A 16,581-nucleotide genomic window follows, 5' to 3' on the forward strand; every position below is an offset into this window, starting at 1 on the left:
ATGTTGGTCTTTCTGGGGACCAGCCTCCACCCCACAGCTTTCCAGGGATCCCCAGCTTCCAGGTATCTCATGAGCACACAGAAGATACTCATCACTCCAGAGAGGCCAAGGGTTTTAGCAGCTGTCTGTCAGGAACTGGGGACAAAGAACAGATACTCACTTCCTGTTATATTACACATATGGACAGCATATATATGGTGGGTACTTTTTTCGTCCATCCTGACAAACTCTACCTTTTAATTCGAGTGCTTGGTCTGATAGCATTCCATGTCATGGATATGGTCAGACTGACATCTCCCAGTTTACTGTGAGTTTTCTACGTGGTGCATCTGTGTTTTTTTGTTTCTTCATTCTCCTCTCTTCCTTCTTCCTTGCCTTTTGGATTACTGGGATATATTTTAGAATGGAGTTAACGTGTCTGTTGCCGTCTAAGTTATACTCTTTGCAGTGTGTTTCTAGTGGCTGCTGTAGGGACGGGACTGTGTGCTCTTCTAGTCTGAGACTGATCACCATGCCAGTTCACATGGAGCCTGAGGGCGCCCTAGTTTAAAACAGACACACTATGAACTATATAAAGTGAAAACAGAAAACACAACCAAAACCAAACAGACACTAATGGGAGGGGAAGGGAAGTTCTGATTGGGGAGCAGGTGGACTCAGTGGTTGGGGAGCTGATGTTGAGGACAGTTCTAGAACAGGCTGCCCTGCAGGGCTGTAGGGTCCTGAGTTGGCTCTGGGTCTCCTGCAGAGGCTGGTGTAGGAGCAGGGACTTACCCTCCTTAAAGGGATATAGGGTCATGATCCGATACTAGGTCCCAAGCCAAGGCATGGACTGGAGAAGTCCTAGCTCTCCCTACAGGGCGCATGGTCCTCTGTGCCTCTGGGTCACCTGTGCATGGTCCTCTGTAGCTCTGGGTTTCCTGCAAAGACAGGATTCAGGGACCAACTCTACGTGCAGGGGAGTATGGTCCTCAGTATGCTCTTGGCTTCCTGCAGAGGAATAAGCCGGTGAAGGGGCTGGCTCTCCCTGCATAGATGGAGGGTCCTGATCCAATGGTGGGATCCCCTGCACAGGCAGGAGCAGGAGCAGGGGCCAGCTCCCCCTGCTGGGGTACATGGTCCTCAGTGGGCTCTGGGTGTCCTGCAGAGGCAGGAGCTGGAGCAAGGTCTGGCTCTCCCTGCAGGGTGCATGGTCCTCTGTGAGCTCTGGGTCTCCTGCAGAGACAGCATGCAGGGACCGCCTCTACATGCAGGACTGTATGACCCTCAGTACACTCTGGGTCTCCTGCAGAGGCAATGTAACGAGGAAATTAAGTTAAATCCCTGGGTTTACAATTCAACAATAACATTAACTGGAAAATGAACTCAAGTAGCTCCCAAACTGTGTAACCATTAACAGGGGAGTGGTTTCTTTTTATCATCCTCTTATTTGAGTCTCAGGGTCAGAGAACACAGAGAGCTGATTCTGCGGAACCCAAGACATCCTGACCCAAGATTCTGAGGAGGAGCCAGTGCAAGCTGCTTACATGTCTGTGGTCATGAACACCACAGCCTCCCCCACAATTTCCCCTTTCAAAGCCCTAACTGCTTGAACCTCAGGAGGACAGTGACTCTTTAAGGCACAAGCCTGCCACTCCCTCATTTGCTAGCAAATTAACAAACTATTCTTTTCCTCTCCTGAAAACCTCGTGATTATGTTTTGTGATTTGACTTCGGTGACAAGGACTGGTTTTCAGTAGCAAAATTTTGGCAAGCCAACCAGGAGGGTCTCCTCTCCTGCGACTTCCAACAGGCAGAGCAGTGGGCCTTGGCAGCCCCCCCGGGTGAACCCGGGCAGCTGTGGGTGGTGAGGAGGGGCTGTCCAGAGAGTTGTGAGCCCCCAGTTCCAGCTGGAGACCTGGAAATGGTCCCTGCCTCCTCCCCTGCACCTGCCCACAGGCCCTGCTCCACCTCAGCAGTCCTCACCCCAAGTGTCTCTCAGTTCTGGGCTTCTCCTTGGGTGAGGCTCCTCACCTGTCTAGCAGCCCTATGCTCAGATGCTCACCTCCTTGCCCTCCTGTGCACAGACCACATTCTCCTGAGTCAGGTCTGCCCCACGTCCCTACCCAGTCAGTCCAGCCTCATCTCTCCCCCCTGCCACCCCACCTCTGGGTCCAGCCCCCAGGGCTGAAGGTCGTCCAGCTCAGGACCTGGGTCCTGACTCCAGACTGCAGCTCATGTCATGCCCCTGCCAGGGTCACCCTTCTGTCCCCCTGCTCTTTGTATCTGGCCAAGTCTTCCTTGTATCTGTCACCTATTACTGGGTGATAAAACCCCAACTGGTAATGTGAAACAGTTTCAGTCATCAGGTCCCATGTCTCCCCAGGGCCTGGCGTGACCAGGCTCAGTGGGGAGGTCCTGGCTTGGGGCTGTCAGGAGATGGGTGGCAGTTGGTCGCTGGGCCAAGTGCAGCTAGAAGGCCTCCTCACATTGCTGTGGATGAGTCAGGCTCTCAGCTGAGGCACCTCCCCGGGGCCTGCCTGCAGGCCTAGGCTTCCCCTCAGCATGGCTGGGAAGAGCCACCATCAGTGCCCCCGAAGAGATAGAAGTCCATGGCCTTTGATGCCATAGCTCAAAAGGTACAGTGTCACCTCTGCCGTCCTGGGTCCATTAGATGCTCAGGACAATGGCCAGTCCGTGTGCAAGGGGCAGGGGTCACAGGCCACCTCTTGATGGGGCCTCAGAATGCAAACATGTTTTGAAACCATCATTTGGTCCGTCTCAGCTCAGAAGCATCTGGAGAACGAGAGGTGGAAGCTCAGCAGTGGGCCAACTCCCACTGCCTGCCCCTCAGACCACGTCATTGTCCCCGTCCCTAGTCAAGTCTGATGTTGCCCTCCTCCTACAGCCACAGAAACATCCAGGGGCAGCTGGTACTTCTGCTGTGACTAGCTGCCCAGCCTCTGGCTCTGAAAGAGTGTCACCAACCAACCTGGGCCCAAAATTTACCATTTTCCCACTTGTAAGTGTATAGTTCAGGAGCATTTAGCACATTCATATGACTATGCAGCTGTCCCCACCATCTCCAGGACTCTCTCATCTTCCCAAACTGAAGCTCTGTCCCCACTAAACACTCCCTCTCCTCCCCCACCAGCCTGCCCTGGCATCCACCATTCACCTGCTTTTCTCTACCAGCTCCCCTTCCCCAGGCGATGAGTGGAAGGATGGAGGTTTGCTCTCTCGTGATTGGCTCACTTCACTGAGCACAATGTGTCCTGCAAGTTCATCCATGCTGTAGATTTGGCATGATTTCCTTCCCTTTTGAAGGCTGACACCCTAGTCCTCAGTGCCTTCCCAGGAAAAGTCAATTGCAGTGGTTACTGAGGTGGTGGATAATCCTCTGTCTGATTTCCTGGGGGCTCACAATACTACAGTCAGGCTGGGCTGGGCCACTGCCTGCACATTTCCCAGGTCAGGGGGGTCCTCTGTGCACTTGCAGACAGGAAGCCTGGCCTCCGGAGCCTGGAGACCAGGCCCTGTCACCCAGCCAGGGAAGCCCCTCCTTTGGCCCAGCTGCTCCCCTGCAGGAGCACTCAGGATACCAGCCACCCCAGCCCCCACAGCCCACAGTGAATTGAAGCAGGACCCCTGCTTCCATCCTAAGTCACAGGAAAGAAGACTACAGGCCCTGAGGTCTTTTAGTCCTACTCCCATTGGACACCAGGTGAGACTGAGGCTCAGAGGCCCTGCCCTCCCTAAGGCCTGGGACTAGGGGGCCAGGAAGCTGCTCAGGCTTCCTCAGATCATCCTGCAGGGATGGCTTGTCCTAGGAAATGCCAGAAGCTCAGTCACGTTTCCCCCGCTACAATAGCCCCATTGACTGGAGGCGTCCACCTCCGCGGGGTGTTCCTGCAGACTCCTGTCATGGTGTGTTATTTTTCAGGATGGTTTGCCACCAGAGGTGCTGACACCTTTCTGAGTAAATTTACTGAAATTTAACAAAGCTCTCAGCACTCTTCTAAAGACCCTGAAGGGCAAGTTTTGAAATCTCAAACTCAGCTTTGCCAGAGTCCCCAGTTCAGGATTTTCTGAGATCTGAATTCAGAGCCACAGCATACTCTGTCCTTCCCTCATGGGGCATTTGCTGTTTTCTGTCCCTTTGTGTGAGGGGCACTCCTCCCCAGGGAGTCCTCCTTGCCTTGTGGCAAATCCTAGCTCCCACTCTGAGGCCCAGCAGCCTCCAGTGTTTGGTAAAGGCTGGAAGTGATGTGCACAAGTTTGCATCCCGTTCATTTCCTGCAAATGGCAAGTCTTTCTGGAAGGGCGGTCAGTCCAGGGGGGACGCTGAGTGGGGTTGGGACAGGGGTGGTGAGCACTGGGTCCATGGGTGTCCCCCTCCAGCCAGCTCACATGCTGTCCCTGTGGCCCTCTCATGGTGCAGTGGGAAAGATGTTTTTGTCTTGACCTCTTGTCTGGCCCCCATCATCTGGGAGGCGAACTTCAATGCTGATATCCTGAATGAGCAGTTCAGGCTCCAGAAAGCCACTGTGGGACTAACCATGTTTGCCACTAAAAAGTAACAAAATGGTGGAGACAAAGGTGGTGACAAAAGGGTGGAGACCAGGAGGTGGGAGTGACCAGGGACATCAGGTCTGTTTTCATCCAGGCAGAATGGAGTGGAGACCTGCCTTGTCCTCCTGAGGGGTAGATGTGAGGGTCCATTCATTCAGGGGCTGTTCTGGGCTCTGCTGAGCTCTGTGAGTGGACACCACCCCACTGCTTTTCAGGGGGCTGTATGTCACCCAGGAGGGTGGCTCAGGTCTGCCCCCCACCCACCCCGGGGTTGGCAGGCTGGTCAGTGATCCCAGCCTGCTGTCCTGCCGAGCCAGGAACGGCCATGAACCCCTCCATACAGGTTACAGTGGTCCCTCCACCACCCAGAGAAGCAGCAGAAAGGAAGCCTTTTGCCACTTTGGACAGGGTAGAAGTGATGCCCAAGGCTGGACTCCCCCGTGTGCTCAGACATAGGTGAGGGGGCAGCAAGGGGGCACTCAGGTCATGCAGAGCACTGGGTCCCACACCCCAGACCCCTGAGAGGGAGCTGAACAGTGAGGCCCTAGAAACCCAGGTCAGGAGACTTCAGGTGGAGCTGGGCAAACGGGGGCCAGGGGTTTGACCTCGGGAACCTCTGGAGGGGATGTTGGTGACAGCGTGTGCTCTCAGGCTGCCACAGGGAGAATGAAGCCTGTAGGTGTAGTTCCTGAGCACGGGCAGGAGGGGTGTCCTCCTCCTCAGAGATACCCCCCTGAGACTGACAGGCGGCCCTGAGGCCTCTGCACCCCTGATCCAGGTCAGATTGGAGAGAAGCCCTCAGTCCAAGTGCAGGGACTCATTGGGGTGCAGAGCACCCAGAATTCCTCCTCCAGGTGCTGGGGACAGTGCTGTGGAGGCCCCGACCAGAATCCTCACTGCCCGGGTTGGGCCAGCTGGTGGCTCTGTCCCAGCACCATCCACCGTGCGTGCACTGACTGTCTGCATGTGTGCCCTCTGGGCTGAGTGTGGTCCCCAGGTGTGGGCAGGTGCTGGGCATGTGCGAAGGTGCCCTGGCCTCCAGCACCCTCAGACTGACCCAACCTGCCAGAGCTGGGCCTCCAGCCCATGGTCACTCGCCGCCTTGGCTGGCTGGGCCCGGACCTGCCCCTGGAAGCCTCACTCTGCCGCCTGGGTTCCTGGTGGCAGCTGCATGGCAACCGGGGTGCGTGTGGGTGTCCCTTCCTTCACCACAGTGGGCACCTTCCCCCTGTGAGGGATTTACTCACCCACCAGGTGTGTGGCCAGCACAGGTGAAACAGCCTCAGCTCCTGCTTGAGGAACTCAAGGTAACTGGGGTGGTGGGAGGGCTCAGCACACTTGCCCACAGATGGGAGCACTATCCCCGTGGTGGGGAACACGTACCCACAAATCACTGGGACGTCCAGAACCATGCAGGGGCCGCAGAGGGTGAGGGAGGGTGGGGAGGCAAGCCAGCCCCCTCAGGACACCCTGCTCTGACCCTTATCGCAGATGGGTATGACTCCATGGTGCCCCATAGAGTTGCTCTCTCCGGGCTCCCATCTCAGTGGTGCCTCCTTGGTCCCCTCTGCTGTGTCCTCTTCACCTGCTCCTCGTCTGAGGGCCCCGGGGCAGTCCTGGGGTCTAGCTGACCCCACCCAATCCCCAGGTTGAAGACAGAGCAGGAGCTGCAATGGCTCCTGTCCCCTCTAGATGCCCACCTGGGGCTGTGGGTGAACCTGCCCACCTCGCCGGGTCAGGTCCCTGCTTCCTACACCTGCCCGGACACCTCCCCAGTCAGGCCTCTCCGTCTTAGGAGAGCAGACTCCAAGTGCAGACCCTTGGGGTCATTTGCCACTTCTTACAGCCACCATTTCTAAACTGTCCACAAAGGCTGCCAGCTGTCCCTTCTCAGCCATAGGTGACCACCATCCACTTCTACTGACATGGGCCTGGGCAAGCGGCCTGTTGGCCTGGACTGTAGGATCAGCCGCTCACCCATCCTGCATACGCCTGAGTCGCCCAGGCCTAGTCCCTCAGCAGCCAGACAGATCACGAGGCTGTTTCTGGGGTGGCTCCTCTGCTGAGCCCCTTGGGGCTTCCCATGCCAGTATGTCCCCATGACCTCCACAAGCCAGCCCTCACCTCATTGCTATCCTCACTCCCACTGGAGGACTGGTCCCTGCTGCATGGGGCCCCAAACTTAGAGTTTTGGGACTCTTTATGGGAAAGCATAATCATTGAGGGGCAATCTTGGGTATTCCTATCAGAAAGGAAGGTGCACACTGCCTCCCACAGCGCGTGGCAGCTGCACTGGATGACTGTTTTCTCCAAACTCCAAGCCTGCTCCTGCCTCCGGGCCTCAGCTGACCCTACAGGGCCCCCCTGCAACATGTGTGCATTACTGCACCGCACTTCCTCAGGTCTGTGCTCACTCGGCTCCTTGTACACTGTTTCCCTGTCCGCCTCTGTTGCTACTTACAGTCCACCAGCCCCGACCCCCCAGTTGCCCTCTGTTATTCATTTTGTCATTTGGAGAATGTTCTGTAAATGGAGTCATTCAGTCTCTGACCCTCCAGATTTGGGTGGAGCATGGTTGGCCCCTGGTGCTCCCTGACTACTTATCCATAATCTTGATGGACCGGGGTTTTTCACCCTCACCTATGGAAGGACATTTGGAGTCTTTGCACTGGGGCTTTTAAAGCTACCTTGACCATTCTTGTGCAAGTCAATGTGTGTGGACATCGATTTTCAGCTCTTGAAAAAATACCAGGGAGCTGGATGGCTGGATCGTGTGTTAAGAGTGTGCTCAATAAACACTTGCCATCTACTGATCTGAGAAGGACCCTCATCTAGGATATGTAACTAATGTCCATGAAGGTAAAATAGTCAGTCCATGAGAAAAGGGTGGCTCCCAGGGCCGAGGATGGGATGTGGGCAGAGGACATGGACAGTGTCTGACCAAGGCAGCCTGGCAGGGTGGCCCCTGAGCAGTGGAAGAGGAGACATTAGATGAGGATGACGAGAAGACAGAGGCTTCCAAGGAGGAAGATTTCAGTACCAGGGGAACCCAGAGCTCTTAGGAAACTCCTGAGGCCCTTGAAGAGGTTTGCTGAATTGCTCAGAAGGTTTGTGTCCCAGTAGCCAGTGCGCACTGGACGCATTCTGTGTTGGTTCTAGGAATCAGCGCCTACCTGCGATTATAACTCACATCTTGTTAAACACAGGGCACATTTCCTTTTCATAACTTTTAGGTTTTTTTGCTTTTGCAGACAAAGTGCTGAGCGTGTGGGTTCTCTGTCATTGTTGCAGTTCTGGCCTCAATTTTCAGGTGCAGATTCCTGGGGCTCTCCAGTCCTGCTGACCCTGTGGGCTACCCCTTTTCCTGTCACACAGTGGGCATGAGTCCCACTTTGCAGGGAGGTGGGGGTCATGCTCCCAGATGGAGCTGCAGGGCTCCATGCCTCAGGGCATGAGCATTTCCTGAGCCAGTGGCTGAGAGCACAGAGCCAGACTCCAGAGTCCATCCAAGGGACGGGCCCCTTTGTTTGGGGTGGGGTTGGAGGCCATCGCAGCACAGGCCTTGGAGGTTGCCCAGAGTGCGTCCTGCTGTCCTCCAGTGCTGAGCCTCCTCCCCCTGAGCCTACAGTCACCCTGGCCCTTCTTCTACAATCTGGAATGATGCTGAGCATTCCTGGGAGCAGGGCAGCAGCAGGGGCTCCTGAGCAGGGATGACCGACCCTGCCCCGCAGGACTACTGTCACCAGCTGGCATGTGGCTCTATGTTCTCCAGGAGCCAGGAAATCGTGCCATGTCATTTCTCAGGTAATTCTCCCAACAGCCCACCAGGAGGGCCCAGATATTTTCCCATTTCACAGATTGGGAAACTGTGTCTCAGAGACGTCCTGGGGTGGCTCAGAGAGAGGGTGAACTGGGTCTAGGACTCCCATCTCCCCAATTCCAGATCCTTCCACATAATGGCTGCAGGGGCTGTGACTTCCCTGGCCTCTGTACCCTCTCAGCCTTCAGCCCCCTCTAAACTCAGGGGTCATAGCTGCCCTGTCTGCCCAAGCAGCCAGCCTCGGGCACTGGGGGCCCTCCAAGTCCCAGGACCAGCCTCCCAGCTGCAGGACCAGGACTGCTCTCTAGGGTCCCTTGGGCCTCTGCTTGCTCACATCGGCATCAGGGACAGTTGTCATCACACTGGAAAACCTCCAGTCTGCTGGGACCAGTGCCATCTCCATAGTGTATATGTTTTCATGTCCTTGTCTCAGCTGCACACTCCCCATACTCGATGCCTGTCATTTGGAATTGGCTGTGTTGTTCTTTGTCCCTTTTTACAACTTTGGCTTCCAAGAGTCGGTGAACATGGATGTCAAACCTGTCCCTGGCCTTGGGTTGAGGAATAATTTTGCAGTTTGTGGCTTGTCTTTCCAGCTTTGTACTTTTTCTTGTTTTTGTTTTGTCCACAGAAAGAGCCAGCATTTGCCTTCTGGATTCTGACTCTGGTGTCACACTGAGACTAGCAGTCTCTCCTCCAGATCAGGCAGGTATTTACTAAGAGGGTTTCATTTTAGGTCCTTAATCTTTATTTCATATGGGATGACCCTTTCCAATAAGTAAAATGCTATTTCAAATAAAACAGATATTAACCAGTCCCCCATAATATATGTGGGCAGACACAAAAGACACCTGATGTTTGATTCCATTAATAGGAAACATTCAGAATAGAGGAAGGAGCAGAGAGAGAAAGCAGATGGAGGTTGCTGAGGGCTTGGGGGGCAATGGAGAGCAAGGGCCCTGGGGCAGGGTTTACTGTGGGGAAATGACGTGCTCTGACCTGGCCAGTGGTGATCGTCACATACATTGTAGTGTATGCCTGAAATGCATACAATTTTAAATGGTAAAAAGCACAACTTTTATACTATTTAATTAAAAATTTAAAATAAATAAAACCGTAAACAACATAAAACAAAAACAGAAAACTCAACCAAAATGAAGCACATACAGAGGAGGGAAAAGAAAGATCTGTCAGGGGGGCAGGTGGACTGAGTGATTGGGGAGATGGGGTGAGAAGAGTTCCAGAGCCGGCTCTCCCTGCGGGGGTGGGGAGACCAGATCGGGCTCTCAGTTCCCTGCAGGTACAAGAGCAAGAGCAGAAAACAACCCTGCTTTCAGGGATCTGTGGTCCTGAGCTGGCTCCGGGTCCCCTGCAGAGGCAGAAGCGGGGGTCAGCTCTCCCTACTTGGGACTGGGGTCAGGAGCCAGCTCTGAGAGCCTGGGCATGGGGTGTTGAACCGGCTCTGGGTCTCCAGTAGAGGCAGGATCAGCGACCAGCTCTCCCCACAGAACTGCGGGATCCTGTGTCGGCTCCGGGTCTCTTGAAGAGCCTCTCCAGATGCAGGCCCTGGCTCCAGAGCTGGGGGTGACCCTGCTCTTGGTGTTGACTGCAGCTCCGGAGCAGCTTCAGGAGGGGTCCCTGCGGCTGGAGGTGGACTGTTCCCCGGCTCTGGAGATGCCCTGACTCCTGCAACACCTGGCTCCTCGGAAGCTTCGGGAGCAGGATCCTGAGCCAGCACTAATTCCTGAGATGTGACTGGGTCTTCAAGAGGATGAAAGGTCATCCCATGCCTGCCTTTGTATGTGCCATTCCAGATACAGAACCATTCTGGAGACTTCCAGAGAAGCCCAGGCCAGGAGCCCACACAGGGCACTTCCCTGGCTGCATCTCCAGTGGGTGGTCTGAGGTCCGTCTTTGCCCCTGGCCTGACAGCAGCCTCTGGGGCTCCTCCCCATGTATCCAGCACCCCCATGTCTCCCCAGGCCCTCTCATATACCTGCCCAGCCTTCTCACCCTCAGGCTCAGCCTCTATGGACTCCAGGTCCCTAGGCTGGTTAGAGGAAGATGGACCCGGTGCTGCAGGTCTGAGCTGGGAATGCAGAGTTGGGCATAGACTCGGGCTGACCCTGCACAGGTGGCCTTCTGCAGGCATCTCCAGGCCCAGGTTCCGCAGACCCCTCTGTGGCCACACTCACCCTGGGCCAACACTGACCATCCTCAGTGACATGCCTCATGGGCCTCTCACTGGGGGAGCATGTACGGGTGTCCCCCAGCTCTCCAGTCTTCTTTGGGGAGCCCTGCAAAGACAGAGACCAGCACTGGCCTGCAGGCATCAGACCCTGCCCAGCCCATGTCACTGCTTCTGCTGCTCCCAGATGGTCAGGGACCTGTATCAGCACAGACCTCCTGGGGTGCGATGACATCATGTCCAGGGCTCCGGACAAACCTCAGGCAGAAGGACAGCCCAGCACCCCATGTCCCATCCAGCCTGCCTGGATCTGGGGTGTGGACAGGATCGGCCCACCAGGCTTCTGACCCTCATCAGATGCTCCTGCTCAGGGAAGCCCACCCACAGGAACCCCCCCTTACACACATGTACGCACACATATGCACACAGTCACTTGGAAAGGGACACAGGGTGGTACAGGAGGGATCAGAGTGGGGGCCTGGCCTGGACGGGGCCTCCCTGTGTTACCTTTCAGTCCCTCTGGGCACATGGCCAGAGCATCTGCGCTGAGACCTGACCTAATATTTGCAGTGCAGGAGGAGACCCTCACTGAGAGCTTTCCAGAGGCCATGGCCTCAGGACCTGGGGACACAGCAGGAGAACATACTGCTCCCTGGAGCATCTCCAGCCAACTAAGCAGGGGACTGTGCTGTTCCTAGACTATCAGTTACCCAGGTTCCAGTTTCTGTTGGGCTCTAATGTCAGGGAAGGGATGTCACTGCCTAGGGTCCCCTTACCTGGGTTTCCTGCTCAGACAAGCCCTCCCTGAGACCCTCCCTTGGTTGCTGGCTACTTCCCTCCATCCTGGGCCCTGTTCAGGCCATCACACCAAAACAGTCCCTGGCAGGCCTGAGTGCCACCAGGATCCCAGTTTGAGGACATAGAGCTGGCGTCAGACCTCTTGGGGCCTCCCCAGTGTCCCCATGCACACAGAGGGAGTCACTGCAGTACATATTCCTAGGATGTCACTGCAGTACATTTTCCTAGGATGTCACCAGGTGTGCAGACCTGGAAATGCCTGGAGCCCATGCTGTCACACGTGGCTCGTGCACAGACTAAGCAATGGCAGAAAAAGGTAGAGGGCTGGGGGAGCCCAGAGTGCAACTGAAATAGGCTTGAGTCTGCTCGGGGAACTGGGGGTCATCTCCCCTTCTGTCTATTCCCAGTTCCCCATGACAGAACTGACACAGAGGTGATCCCCTCGGGCACACACACCTCTAGGTCCTCCACTAGGTTCACACTCAGGTTGGAGTGGTTCGTCTCAGCATGTGGGGGCAGCAGCAGGATGGCCCCAGGGTCCCCTCCTCCTGGTCCTCATGCTGTGCCATGCCCCTTACTCCCATGGAGAGTGGATGCATTTTGTGGCTGGGTCTAAGGAACAGCAAATGGACAAGTTAGGAGGTGTCACTTCCAAGACTGGTTATAAGACATATGGCTTCTGTCTGGTCCCCTCTCTCCTGAGTTCTCTCTGTCTCTGTCTCTCAGAGCAACATATTCTGTGACTCCAGGAGCCACGTGAAGACTTCAGAAGCTACCTTGTCCCTGTTTTGTCCAGGGATCCCCTGAGACCTCCCCAGCCAATTAGGGCAATGACTCAGATGCACCTCCAAATGACCCCATGGCTCCTACCAGGAGTGTCTTATCCTGGCCCCTGGATGAAGGGTCCAGTGCTTGGCCATGTCCTGCACTACCTAGGTCCCCAACAGCCCTGGGGAGACTGCCCTCCACCGAGGACATGGACCAAGTGGGACATGTATGGAGGACTAAGGCCAACAGCCTCTTCCACAAACCTGTGGTACACTGGGATTATCCTCTTTCCGCACCCACTTTCAGAGCAGTAAGCTGCATACCTCCCTCCTTAGCCCTCTCCACACAAAGGGTCTCATCCTTGTGCCAGGTGCCCAGAGCAGTGGAAGCAGGATCCCAGAGCTTCCCTGGGGATCATCCCGGCCATGCAGCCCCCTGGCCCTCATCAGCCTGGCATGCCTCCCCCACCATGGCCAATTGCAGCCCCAGGGGTTCCACTCATTTAGCATGTATCCAGCTGCTGCCAACTGCTCTGTGAACCCCAAGTCTCCTGAGTTCTGTGACCAGCTCCATTCCAGCCAGGTGGGCTTCAGGGTGTGGGCTGGTGGGCTGGACATTTGACAGCAAGATGTTCAATGACTATACCCGACCTCCCTGCTGTCCTGGTCCCCACACTCTACCTCAGGGTCCAGCCAGGTGCACATGTGGGTCAGGGGACTGGAAAGTGCCAGCAGATGCTGAGTCCAGGCAGGGAGATGGTCAGTCTGTCCCTTTGCTGTGGCTCTGCTGTAGCCGATGCTAGAGACACCACTGGTCTGGGGTGGAGCTGGCCAGGAGCTGGTGCCTCAGCTGGGGCTGGTCTCAGGCGGTAGTGGGAGAGCTGGTCCTGGAATTGGCTGTAGTTCTGAGACTGAGTCTAGCTCCAGCCTTGCCACCGATTTGGTGCAGGAGCTAATGATGGAAATGACTCTTGCTCTGGAGCTGGTCCAGTGCTGGAGCTGGAGGGGCTCCGGCTCTGTCACAGGCCCCAGGGCAGGTGCACAGATGGTGCCGGTTCTGTTCTTCAGGTGTGCGTGCTCTGCAGCTGAGGCAGGGTCAGCTCTGGCCACACAGCCTGTGCAAGATCTTGTGCTGGAGATGGATGTGCTTTGCAGCCCCAGTTACTGCCTGAGGTAAGATGCTGTACCACCTGTAGGGCTGTGAGCTCTGAGGACATGGAGGGTACCCGAGGTCCCCATTGTATTCCAGGAGCCTGCAGAGGGCAGGGAGCGGACCCAGGTGCTGAGGGCCTGTGGGCCTGCCTGAATAAACTCCAGAGTCTGTGGTCAGGTCTTGTGTGTAAGCAGAGCCCCCGTACCACAGGGTTGTTGGGAGGAGTCCACTGATTCACTAACCTGCTAAGAGCTGCCGCGTGCCTGTGCTGGTGCTGTAAGCACAGCAGTGAACAAGCACAATGTGGCTCACATGGAGCTACTGCACAGGGGTTATACGAGGATGCATGTCACAGGCTGTGTCCCCGCTTGGTTGGGAGCAGCTGCCGGGAGCAACAGGTGGCCAAGTGACCCTGCCCAGAAGCTGAGGACCAGCCCAGAGAGGCCAAAAGTGAAGGGGATGTGGGGTCCTTGGTATGAGTGCCCGAGCGACCCATCATCCCCAGGCAGTTCTTCCCCTCACTGCCCCAGTTTTCCATACCTGAAATGGGCATGTGGGGTACCCACTCCTGGGCTGCCCATGAATGGGTATTCATCCTTGGAGACATACAAAGGACTCCCCAGTATCTGTCCTTCCACTGGTAACTCCAGAGGCTGGGGTTTGGGTTTATTGGGGTAACCAAACACCGTCCTCCTGGGGGTCAGCTAGGGTCCCCTTCTTTTCATTGGCCATTATGCCAGAAATCCTGCTCTCTAACCCCAGTGGCCACAAAAGCCAGGGTGCTGATGCCACACAGATGAAGCCACTTCTCAAGGTGCTTGAAAAGGCCCATCCAAAATCAGAGGGACTGTCCCCTGGATTTAAGCTCTGCCAGCAACCAGGATCAGGGGGAGGTATTTCCAGGGAGCTGCCTGAAGAGCTTCTGAGCTCATCTCCCTTATTTTCCCCATGACACTTCATTGCACCTGTGGTGGGGTCCCTCATGTCTCCACCCCCACTGGCAGGGGTCCAGGGTCCCCACCTCAGCTCCTATGAAGCAGGTGCGGTGAGCCACATGTGGGCAAAGTCAGCATGGAGGTGCCTGTGGGCGGGACGCCCCAACCTGGCTGCTGAATCAGAAGGTCAATGCATTTGCTGTTTCCACAGAACAGGCCAGATCACCTCCATGGGAAGCCACCTAGATCCCTTCAGCAATGAGTAAAGTTCCCATTTCTACTCAGCTCTGGGGTCTTTTCAAACTTTGGGGTCTGATAACTTGGGCATATCATAGTAAGACTGAGCCCATTTTCATGTGTATTAAGCTTTGTCCATTTCTTGTCTGTGGGGTGCCCAATAAGGTCTCTTGCATGTGTTTCTCTGTGTGGCTGCTCTTCTCCAATCTAGGAGCTCTTCACGTCTGGGGACGTGGGCCACTGTGCCTGCAGGAGGGGCAATGTTTGCTCCCAGTGAGCAGGCTTCTTGTTGAACCTACATGTTCTCCCCTTGAGTACTGCTAAGACGTCAGCTCTCCCCAGTTGTCCACTGATTCAACAGAACCCCATAAACCAGCCCTGCAGACACGTTGTGTGGGAACCCATGAACCAGATGGAGGAGTTAACAAAACTCTCAAGGCTGGGCACAGTCAGGGCCCCCTTGAGACTGGCTCAGTGGGGCCACACAGTCCAGATACTCATACTTTTCATGGAGCTGCGTCTTCAGGGCATGAGGCCCGGCATAGGGTCAGACGTGTGGGCACAGTGAAGATACCACCCCAGGTACACACATGGACGAACATGGCTCTCACAAGTGTGACACAGAAGAGCACATCTGTGATCTTCTCTCTAAACACACTTCATGTGCATGCACACAGGTCATGTTTATCAAGTCATGGTGCTAGAAGAAAAGGCAGTCCTCTCAGTCAGATGGCAGAATGTTTGCATTCTGAATCACTGGTTCCTTTCAAATTCTTTTTAACCCAGAGAAAAGAGTATTATAAAATGTTAGCAATAAATCCAAACTCAGAGTGCTGACGTAGGATTAATCACCCAGATTTTATTATTATTTTATCCTTTAGCCTCTTAGCTATTGCTGGGGTTCAGGTCTCTCTGGTTTCAACAGCTTAACTGAGTTCCAGTTATTTTTTTTAAATCGTTCCTGCTTTTTAAAGTTACTGAATAATATCTATCACAGGATGCTGTGTGCATGCATAGCTGGGAAAGCATGTATATATTGCCCTAGATTTGTAAATTTCAGCTGTTGTAAATATTACTTCATAGTTATTTATTTATTTTTTCACATTTGTTATGGTTTTTATTAAGGTATATGCATTTGTGTTTTTTTTTTCTTTTTTTCTTTTGGCATCATTAATCAACAATTACAGAAAGAACATTATGTTTACTAGGTTCCCCCCTTCACCAAGTCCCCCCCACATACCCCTTCACAGTCACTGTCCATCTGCATAGTAAGATGCTGTAAAATCACTACTTGTCTTCTCTGTGTTGCACAGCCCTCCCCGTGCCCCCCACACACTGTACATGCTAATCGTAATGCCCTCTTTCTTTTTCCCGCCCTTATCCCTCCCTACTTCATAGTTATTTTTACCTGCCTTTTTACTCAAGGTCAAGCATCATTCTTTGAGAGAAACACACGTGATTTCCATTTCCTTGTCAACACTTCATAGTTTACTGCTCTTTGTTGACATTATTCCAGTTGATACATAGAGACCACTGCAATACATCGACATTGTAAATAAATGATATCTGCGAAATCTGTTACATTAGGTGACTTGACTAAATTTTTTTTCCTATAATTGTACCTGGATTTCATTTTTTTAAAAACCATATTTACCTTTAGGCTTGGTTGTAAAAACTCTTTACAGTGCACAAGTCATGTTTTTCCCTATGTTAAACTTTTCCTAACATTTTATATTTATGTGTTTTCAGTCTGTGTGATTTTTAAACCAGAATTTGTTTAAAAGTATGTAGCTGTAATATATGTGAAATGGTTTGGTGTTTATCTCACAAACATAAAGGAGAATTGGAAATGTGTTTCCTTGTGCTTAAGCACCTTCCATCAGAATTCGGTTTGAGACACTACTTTCTGTTTTCAAACAAATGAAATATATATAGTCAGTGCTGTCTGCAAGTTCTGCCTTGTGAACTGCATTCTAGACCACCGTCGACTTTTATATCTTGAGTCATCTGTAGTTTTATATGTCACTTTGGTTTGGAAAGTAGAAAAGCCATAGACATATGCAAAACAAGTATCAAATATATGAATATTAAGTATGTAATATAAAAAATCAGTGGTGTATTTAAAAATACTT

This window comes from Manis javanica, chromosome 5, assembly GCF_040802235.1.
Source record: "Manis javanica isolate MJ-LG chromosome 5, MJ_LKY, whole genome shotgun sequence".
In the NCBI taxonomy this organism is placed as follows: domain Eukaryota; kingdom Metazoa; phylum Chordata; class Mammalia; order Pholidota; family Manidae; genus Manis; species Manis javanica.